The sequence below is a fragment of the Bremia lactucae genome, linkage group LG1 (genome assembly GCF_004359215.1).
Source record: "Bremia lactucae strain SF5 linkage group LG1, whole genome shotgun sequence".
Lineage (NCBI taxonomy): Eukaryota > Oomycota > Peronosporomycetes > Peronosporales > Peronosporaceae > Bremia > Bremia lactucae.
In genome coordinates this window covers 15178103-15188160 of record NC_090610.1, presented here as the reverse complement: position 1 = coordinate 15188160, position 10058 = coordinate 15178103, and positions in this window count along the sequence as shown.

The window sequence follows — 10058 nt, the reverse complement described above, 5'->3', positions numbered from 1 at the left end:
TGTGCTTTCGCACTAGACACACTTTCCTGGTGTCTAACCTCGAAGTCTGGTCTGCGCGATAAAGCGTCAGCCAAGACATTCGACTTACCCGGCTTATATTCAACTTTGAAATTAAATTCAGAGAAGAATGTGAGCCATCTTGCCATTCTAGGCGAGAGGTGCGGTGAGTTTATTGCGGTCCGCAGTGATGCGTGATCCGTATAAACCACAAATGGTTCGGTGCCCAATAGGTGCACACGAAACTTGACAAGAGCATACTTTATTGAAAGTAGCTCTTTGTCATGCACAGGGTAATTCAGTTCCGCGGCTTTTAATAGCCGGGACTGATAAGAGATGACACGGTCAACGCCGTCGTCATCCTTCTGCATGAGCGCGCTGCCGATTGCAAAATTACTTGCATCGCAGACGACGCTAAAGGGCTTATCCGCGTCTGGCAATGCCAAGACCGGTGCCTCTACAAGAGATTGCTTCACTGATGTGAACGCATCTTCTTGTTCTTTTAACCAAACCCATTCTGTGTCCTTTTTAAGGAGATCAGATAATGGTTTAGTTTGCTCCGCATAATTCTTGCTATACTTATGCAAGTAATTAGCGAGCCCTAGGAATTGGCGCAAATCCTTCACATGCCGTGGGATTGGCCATTCCTTTACTGATTTTACCTTGTCTGGGTCTGCTCGTACACCATGTGTACCAACGATGCAGCCCAGTACAGGTATCTCAGGGACCCCTATGACGCACTTTTGCAAGTTGACGTACAATTGGGCGTCCTTTAAAGTCTGCAACACAGCGTCTAAATGACGCTTGTGCGACTCTATTGCGCTCAGCCCGTCCTTGGCCTTAATATACACGAATACATCGTCAAAGTAATGAGGCGCGTAGGCACGGTGCTGACGCATCACGTGAGCCACCACTTGGTTGAATGTCTCTGGTGCGTTTTTCAAACCTTGGGGCATCTCAAGCAACTCCCAAAGCATACCGCTTGGGGTGCTAACTGCCGTTTTGGCTACATCGGACTCTCTCATGAGTACCTGATAGTACCATCCTTCAAATCCAACGCGGAAAAGATAGTTGACTTTCCCATGGAGTTCAACAAGACATCTTTCCGCGGGATTGGCGTTAGCGCCGGTATGGTCGCCGTGTTCAACTTATTGTAAGCATGAACCACGCGCCATCCACATGAGGCTCGCACACAAAAGGTCGGGCTGCAGTGAGGCGATTTGCTCTCACGCACATGTTCCACCTTGGCTCGCTTGTCGAAGCACTCATCAATATAATCGACTAGTTCTTTCGGCAACGGCATTGCCTGGTCACACAATACTTGGTGCCAGATTCGGGGTCTATCTCATGCCCGATGCCCCTGTCTGCTGGTAGGCGGCTCGGCACTTCTTCTGGGAACACATCACGATGTTTCCACAGAACCTCAAAGAACGGACTGTCTCTCAAGGCATCCCAGCCTTGAGCAGCGAACCGCTTCTTTTTGTCCGTTTCTAGGACGCTCTCGTCCATTGTGGACGACGAGCAACAGTCCACCAAGTTCTCTTCTGGAACTGGCGCGACTATTTCATCGATCTTTCCTTCCTTTAATTCGGTAAGGAACAGTCCCACGACATCTCCGGGAGATTCACTATCTCCTCGGCAGATTAAAAGACTTGCCGGAGCACCTTAACTGGGGGTGCCTCCGCAATTTCGTCTTTGACGGCCTAGAACACCTCGTTTGAAGACCCATCCTCTTTATTAAAGACTAATCCAAAGGTCGGTTGTTTAGACGTGTCCTTGATCGTCCTAATCTGCTGGGTACTCGTTCTTCGAGTCACCACGACCTTTTTCTGGGAAGCGAGTGCCGTTGCACTCCTGGTAAATGAACCCTCGGGGACTATGTCCAAGTTTTTAGAATATCTCAATCCATTTTTGCATCAAGACCCGGTGCAAAAAGCAATTGTCGTAACAGTTTTTACGGGGGACACATGGAGGGCGTTGCCTGGCCGAAATTGTTCCGATCTTATCCTACTACTTTCGAAGAGGCAGTTGCCATTGCGCTACGCCTGAGTTCGATTTTAAATCTGCTCGTGATAGCACGCCTGTTTACCGAACAAGCTCTTCTAGCACATGGGTTCTGTAACGGGCTAAAGTTGCCCTAATGTTACACAGTCCCCGTTAAGTACACTTGCTGCACTTGAGGGGATTGTCAATTACTAAATTGAAGTAATTAGACCCAGCACTCGGGTGTGGTGCACATTTGTGACCAACCCTTGTGTATGTGATGCACATGGGTGCATTCACATTAGAAGGGATGACGCCTAGCGTCATCCGTGATGACGGCTAGCGTCATCCGTTACGCGAGGTATCTAGAATGATACGCTCGCAATACAGATTAAGTGTTATCTATAGAGATGGCATTTTGATCGGCAAAAATAGGTATTTATTTTTAATACGATTTAATATAAATCAGTCTAAAAATTACTTCCTACTTAATAAGTGCGCACGAGGAGCTGGATTACCGCTTCCGTGACGACACTTAATTACAGTACTTAGTGCGTTGGGTGAGGTTGTTAACGCGCCCACCGCAACTACCTCACTGCACGCAAGAGAAGCTGGTTAAACCGCTTCCTCGCTGTGCTAGAGTGTGTGTCTAAGTAGAGCGTGGCCTCATTACGACGTGCCCGCCTACACTTGGTAGCACTTAAAATCGTTCCCACGACCCGCATCTCTGCGTTTTTACGTGAGGACGAGCCTCGATATTGATTGGGCTCATTTCTACCACCTCTCCGAACATCATCGGGAGGTGGCAGGGCTTATGGCGCAGGGACTTGGTGAACAAGCCCTGACCAGGCTCCTGGGTAGTCCTCCTGAGCAACATGTTGCTCAGTTGGAGCAGTTTGAGGCATCGTGCTACAGGGCCATGCTGCGGCGGAGTCCGTCACTCAGACTCAGGATGAGCTGAGGCATGAGCAGGCTCGGAGCGAGGCTCTCAACAGGACTGTTGAGATACTCTCTGCCCGGCCGCATCAGCCGAGGCCAATTCGGATGGATCCGCCCAAATTCGATGGAACTGCAGCGCACACGATTGTCCACTGGCTTTTAGCCGTGGAGCAATGCGGTGTCGCCCAGCATATCGAGGACGACAGCCGGATGGTGTCGTACGCCATTCGCATCTGCGCGGTAAGGCCTCAGAGTGCGCTTACTCGGCGCTTATGGCGGACAGAAAGGCGTTCCCTACATGGGCTATCTTTAAGGAAAAGATTCGCGCCATGTACCAGCCGCCGAGCAACGAAGTGTTGCTATAGGCGCGCTTCTTTGGAGCGCAACAGGCGAAGCGTTCTCTGCAAGAGAATGTGCAAGAGATGCGCTCGCTGTCGGCGTCCAATACCGTAGGTCCGATTCCGGAGCACATTAAGGTGCCCACGTTTTTGAACGGACTACGGCATGGCCCATCGTGACAGGCCCTTTTCAGAAAGGTGCCGTCGACGATGCAAGAGGCAATCCAAATTGCCTTGGTTGAGGAGCAATCCTGCAATAGTGCCTCGGCGACAGCTTGGTATAAGCCGTCGGCCGAGAGGACAGATGCCACTCCCATGGAGTTGGGCAATGCAGACGTTGTCTGTTACAAATGCGGCAAACGCGGCTATATTATGGCTCGCTGCTATGCTAGGGTGCCTGCTGGGGCGAAGACGCCCACCAAGAGGACTCCCTTCCTAAAAAGCGATGGCAAGAACCAGTGTGCGAGACGCATTAGTCCTGCATCGACCACTGAGAGGTCGGTAAATGCAGAAGCGCAGTAGGGGCGAGATGCCCTACTGACGCGGACTCTGAAGCTACCACACAGTTAAGAGTTGTGGAACAAATGGGTATCACAGTCCCTTAGGTCTCGAAATTTTGGACCTTAAACCTGCTGGCCTATAGCGCTCATGTACGAGGCTATGACCAGGTGATGACCCTCCTAGTGGATTCGGGTGCATCACAAATTTTTGTAAAACTCGCGGCTCTAAAAAGAGACCGGCGATATTTGAGTCGCTTTGCCAGGATGGCAAGCGAGAAGAGGCGGCCGTTCGTTTAGCGAACGGCCGCCCGTTAATTCTGAGGGAGTTAAGGTAGAGCTCGCCTTCAGCTTTAGTGACTTCTCTTGTAAATAGAAGTTCACAGTGCTAGGTATGGAGAGTCCGTATGACCTCATCCTAGGCATGCCATGGTTGGCGAAACTCCAACCATGGATACACTGGCGTACCCACACAGTTGCGAACTCTACGCAGGTCCGAAAAGGATGTGCTCCTGCGAGAGGCGTATGCAACTGATGTCGTGTCGAACATAGTTGAGGGTGCGTTGACGGGATGTCAAACGTCACCAATTCCTACCCAGCTCGTGGAGACTGGGGTAGAGAAAAAAAAAGGACGATGACAAGTAGTCATGCGTTCGAATGTCCTTCACAGAGCCGAGAGCACGTGGCAATAGACAGCGAGCTGACAGGAAGTCATGCGTCGCATAAACCGGCACAGTGCCTAGAGCCTGGTGCGGTTGGAAAGGGTGCGTTAGCCTAAAAGCGAGAGCTCTGGAGCTATGCGGCAGCTTTGCGATGGGGAGGCTGCTAACCTGGATCGACAATATTTTTTGGCCAGTCATTGCCCCGTTTGAAACAGGAACAGAAGCGAACAAAGAATTGGAAGCTGGTAGAACGGTACAGTCTCATCCGACGATTATAGAGGCTATTAAGGCATCGCCTTCGTCAGTTCTATCGATTCGCTATGAGCCGTGATCGCATGCGAAAAGCCTGATAAAGCGATGCAAACATTGCGGGGCATTTGCTGTTTCAGCGAACTTCATGAGGAAAAAGCGTCGTTTATGGACGTGCTGGAGGCTTTCTCCATCTCTTCCCTCGAATGTCTTCAAATTGACAACTAGAGGGCCTTATGCTCTGAATCAGGTACATATATGTACCGAGTTGGAATCGATATCGCAAGGTGATCTTGAACCTCCTAAAGCTTAATGAATCCTAGTTTAAAGGATTGAGGGGTTCGTAGAACCAAGTGGCAACTAGTGCCCGAGAGTATGTACCTTAGAAAGGCTTCTGTCTCTTACAGGTCAATGCACAAGCCTTGGAAAGGCACTAGACGATTCAAGATTAAAAAGGCGAGCTATTTGAATCTTAAAATCTTACCCTAGCTTATTTTCAATAGATTTCGGTCGCCAGATTTATATCTGGCGGCGACCACATTTGTTACCCATAATAAATGGGATATTAGTAATTAACTATTGTAAATAAGATATATGGTATTTTATCCATTAGGTAAATGTACCACGAAAACATTTCTCCAACCAATGTGTGCCCCATTACATTAATGCTCTAGCTGAGATTGCGAAGCCAGGTTTAATTTCGCTCCTTGGCCGAGAGGGCATTTTCCGTCTTTGTTTGAACGTGTCATCGCCCACTCTGGTGTTGAGTTCCAAACATCCGATTTCAATTGGTCGCGTCAAAAATCCATAAGCTAATCCGCTAATATCAAGCTTTTGTATCGATTTCTTTCTCCGTAACTCAAAAATACGAATTTACTCTTAATCCGTAGTAGGAACTTTTGATGGTATAGTCGGAAGTGAATATATTTATGGTCCTTAGTTCGCGAATCAGATGCTAAGTCTAAGCCAATCATTTTGACTACTCTGTAATTGGTTCGTGTGAGAACAATAATTACGCCTCTATTAAAACTGAGTAAAAACAACGACAGGTTATATTATAGAAGGAGACGTGACCAAGGCAAAGCGAGGCTCTGGTGAACCCTAAAACACCAGTAACCGAATTCAACTTTGCTATTGTGGGGATCGAGCCCATGCCAAGTAGTCAGAATGCTAAATCCCCGCGCCTTGACCACTAGGACAGTGTGCGATTTTCACTATCCAAGTTCTTCCAAGTTCTTATCCACCTTTGACAGCAACGCACGGAAAGCATCCTATTTTAGATAAACTACAAGCCACGTGCGTGTTGTTGGCACTATCGAGGTACCATGACGGGTTCTGCACTTTCATGTCAGGCACTGACTCGGATTCAGCTCATTTTTGCTCAGTTCTTGCTTCTTCACTTTCAGCACATTTGTCATTCTGCTTCTTCAATCCCTTCCCTGTCCAGGATGTCTTTTTTTGTTGATGCGACTGGGTTCGCGCCTCACAAGTTTGCGAAATTTGCAATTCTACTTTTAGCAATACGCTTCTTTTCACTTGAGTGTCTAGTTTCACTTGATTGTCCAGTCTCCCTTCGCTCTCCTTTGTCTTCTCTTAGTTGGCAGTCCTTACGCAGATGCCCAATTTTTATTGTATATAAAGCATCTCCGTGTGTTTGAGAAGGTTTCACATGTCTTGGGCATGCTACTCTATCTTTCAGCTGTGCCTGTGGTCGATACTCGACTTTTCTACCCACAATATGCTGATAATTTGCTGTCCCGTTCGCTTGCTGACACAATTTAAAATCTAAAATGCATCACGCAGCTTCTCTGGGGTATATGCGTGATGAATAGAATCCCAACTTGATTCGGAGCATTTGAAATCGTTGAGTTCTTGATAAGTTGTTCGTGATGAACCTACTTAATTGGTAATTATCAATTGTAGCCCAAGTATCACCAGTTGCTCGCGAAGGCTAAACATACGCCATATGTTCCACAATGCTTACTTTTGTCTTGAATCTTGCATTCTGCAACTTATCGTACGTGACACTTATGTTGATTGGCTTGGTTTTAGAGTTTTGTATTCCGTCAAAATACCCTAAGAGGTCTGTCCACGTTTCAGTACCGATTCTCATTCCATACTAGCGTGGCTCCAGATCAGCTGACAGAGAGTTCAATATTTTGTGCTTCAGTATAATCTGCATTTTGTCGGATGCTTTCCGGTCCTTCTCGGTTGGCAGCTATGCCATTTCTTAAGCAGCCCTCGGCTGCTGCCAATAGTCTCATGCGTTTTTGGGCTCATGACCCTGTTTCGATAGCGATAAGAGCGGCTTACCAAACTTAAAATTGTATTTCTCTTTTCTTAGCTCCTATCCCTACTGTCACATTTGCCGACTGACTACATGGTCCAAGGTCCATGCCTTGTGGGTCATGTCCTTACGTACATATTTTTTTAGCATCGATATACTACTTACTTCTTCTTATACGTCGTGTCTTATGCTAACCTGTACGTATACTACTAGCTCCTTTTCATGCAGCTTGTCTCGATATACTCCTTCTCAGATGATACTACTGCCACACCATTACCCAACGGGACCAGTGGAGTACCCAACGGGACCATTGAAGTAAGACGGGTTACAACAATAGCTCTAGAACAAAAAAATCGTGTCTTAAAGAAGAAATATGTTGCGCGGGATTACAGCTACTTTCTCGTTAGTAGGTTTAAGTATTGTATCGGTAAGCAAGTCTAGAGATTCGCTTCCACCTCAATATTATCAGGTTCGACAACAAGTATACAGTATGCTGTATGGTGCACGGTGTATTTGTGGGATCGTGATTTTTAAGCAGCTTTGCTACGAACCTTTGTTGGTTGTGATTGGCTCATTGGATCAAGTGGAAGGTAACCATACCCAACCAATTAGCCCAATTGAATGTGATTTCATTTAGATCTGGCTTTGACGCTTTAATTCTCTTTGTTCGCTTTCTTATTCTTGGAGGAGCCGGTAAACAATACAGCCATTATAGTGGTCGAATGACGAATGGAAAGGATCACTTATTCAACTAATTTTATAATCATTAGAAAAATATGCTGAGATTGCGCAAGTGCTGCCCTTTTCCTTAAAAAAGGATGCTAATTAGAAATGGTCCGAAATCCAATAGGACGCATTCGATAAATCAAAAGTATTATCGAGACCGTCGCATTTGAACATTAGATGTCGAACAGTACTGCATGCGGCATATCCTTTCATGCAGTTCGATGTGCATTGTAGTCGTCTAATTAGGACAGTCAGAAATTCGAAATTGAGTTTGTGTGGAGGCGACCATAAGCTGCTAAAAAGAACTTTTAGGTTCGCGACAATAGCTAATTGCAATTTTTCAAAGCTATTGTTGTCAAGAGTTCGCCTCTGGGTGAACAATAATCTGCGACTATGCTGATCGAGCATTTGTGGCGAGTTTTGAGGCAGTATTAGCGAAAGGTGCCCCTAACACTCGGTGGGACTTCGTGGTCGGTTCAACAACACTTACATACCATCCATCATGGTCATTGTGGATGAAGGAAAAAATACGTGTCACTCTATGCGTACGAGAACCCCTCACTTAAGCGACATCTAACGGAAAGCGGTCGAACTAATGAGTTTGAGCGTAGGTGGGGAAGCCATTGGCGCAATGTTCGCCCAACAAAGGACGATCAAGATTCGACTATAGCGGAGCTAATACCTCATTTTCTCGACGCAGCTTGGGATAAGGTAACCTTGCTTCACCAGCAAGGATCTCAACAGGCAGAACAGTTGAAAGAATAAGGTGCTTGACAATTGAAATTGTTGATACCAATCTGTTCAGACAGCAAATTTAAATGCTGCTGGCGGGCCGACGCATGTGGGTCGACCCAAAAACTTGAAGAATGTTATCTCTAGTTTCAAAGCAGTCAAAGGTTACGAATTGGACGATTCCATTGAAGTTCGCTGCACCGATGATGATGCGGCGAAAGTAAAGTTTGGCATGTCCACCTTGGCCGGACGTGCCAAATCCTGTGCCTTAGGGCTCTTGCTTCTCGGCCCATATGTGTTTGGGTAGTATGAGGTCTTTAAACCCGGCTCAGGCAAACGTTTGAGCCGCCACGGGACGAATTCACTTAGTCGATTGTAGCGTATGTAAACCAATTCATGACCAGACACATGTCTCTGTGTTCATCAAGGGTCTTGGAGATGGTCCCATCAAGAATCACCTGTTCCGCCTCGAATTAGCGACGCTGATTTCAGCGATCTCTATAGCGTAACAGGATGAATTTGAAACAGGCTTTCGTCCATTCGGGTTTTTATCATCTACCGAAATGACAAGGAAACGGAGTCCCGAACCAATGGATTCTGCTATGTTGAGATCGAGATGCCTCGATCTTTACATTACAAGCGATTGCATTTTTGCAATCGCTGTTAAAATACAGAGCGCTAAGCCTATCAGTGTAGTGCTCATGCAAGCGGGAGGTCGATCAATTCGCCGAGAACCAAGAAACACTGAGCGAAATGATCGACCTCCCGCTGAGAAGCGGAGGACGCAAATCTGTCGTGAAATCGGAATGGTGATGCGGATCGTAAGAAAATGGTCGGGTCAGCAGGTGCCGAGCGTCCTACTAAATCAGTAACATCAAGAGAACTCGCAGGTCTCTTGACGATGGCTGCTCCTAGCTTACTAACATTGTGTGTTACTGCCCTTGTTTATGCGGTTATCCACATCACGTTGTGAGTCAGAATGACAAATGCTTTGTCATAGTAGATTGTTGGGCGTCAATCGCTCGAAGATCGTAGGCTCAATTTCATTGAGCGGATATACATCTAACAAGGATGAAAGTGCGCCTTGCAACAGTCGCATCTGTAACATTTAAAAAACGTGAAGTTTGTGTCTAATACACGTTAAAGGGAACGCAGTACGATAAAGATTTCATCACACTGGATTTGAATGGCAAATTTGATGTTGCCATGGCTAGAAAGTACAAGCCATGCATAAATTAACAGCATTGATCCGTCACGATGCCTGTCTCTTGTTCATGAGATATCTGATGAAATCTTGGAGCGTCCACAAGCGTGTGAATATTCTACGAGGGAGTGCGATGACCTTACTTGTAGTTCAATTGCTAGTACGACTGCACGAGACCATAGTGTGATGATCCATGACACAGTGGAGTTACGTTTCGACGGCTTCGACAAGCCCCGGTGTCAAAGCTCTAGTATTATTATTTGGTGGACCGTCGGTAATTAATTCCACATTATGATATAAAATTTTAATTCCCGACGGCTGTGGCCAAGCCCATGAATCGTCGAGGCTCGACCACTCGATTAGGTCGAGTGGATCGGTCAAGGTATAAAACGCCTGTCTATAAGAGACCATGGAAATTCTAGATCCACTAGAGCGTCGATCGCA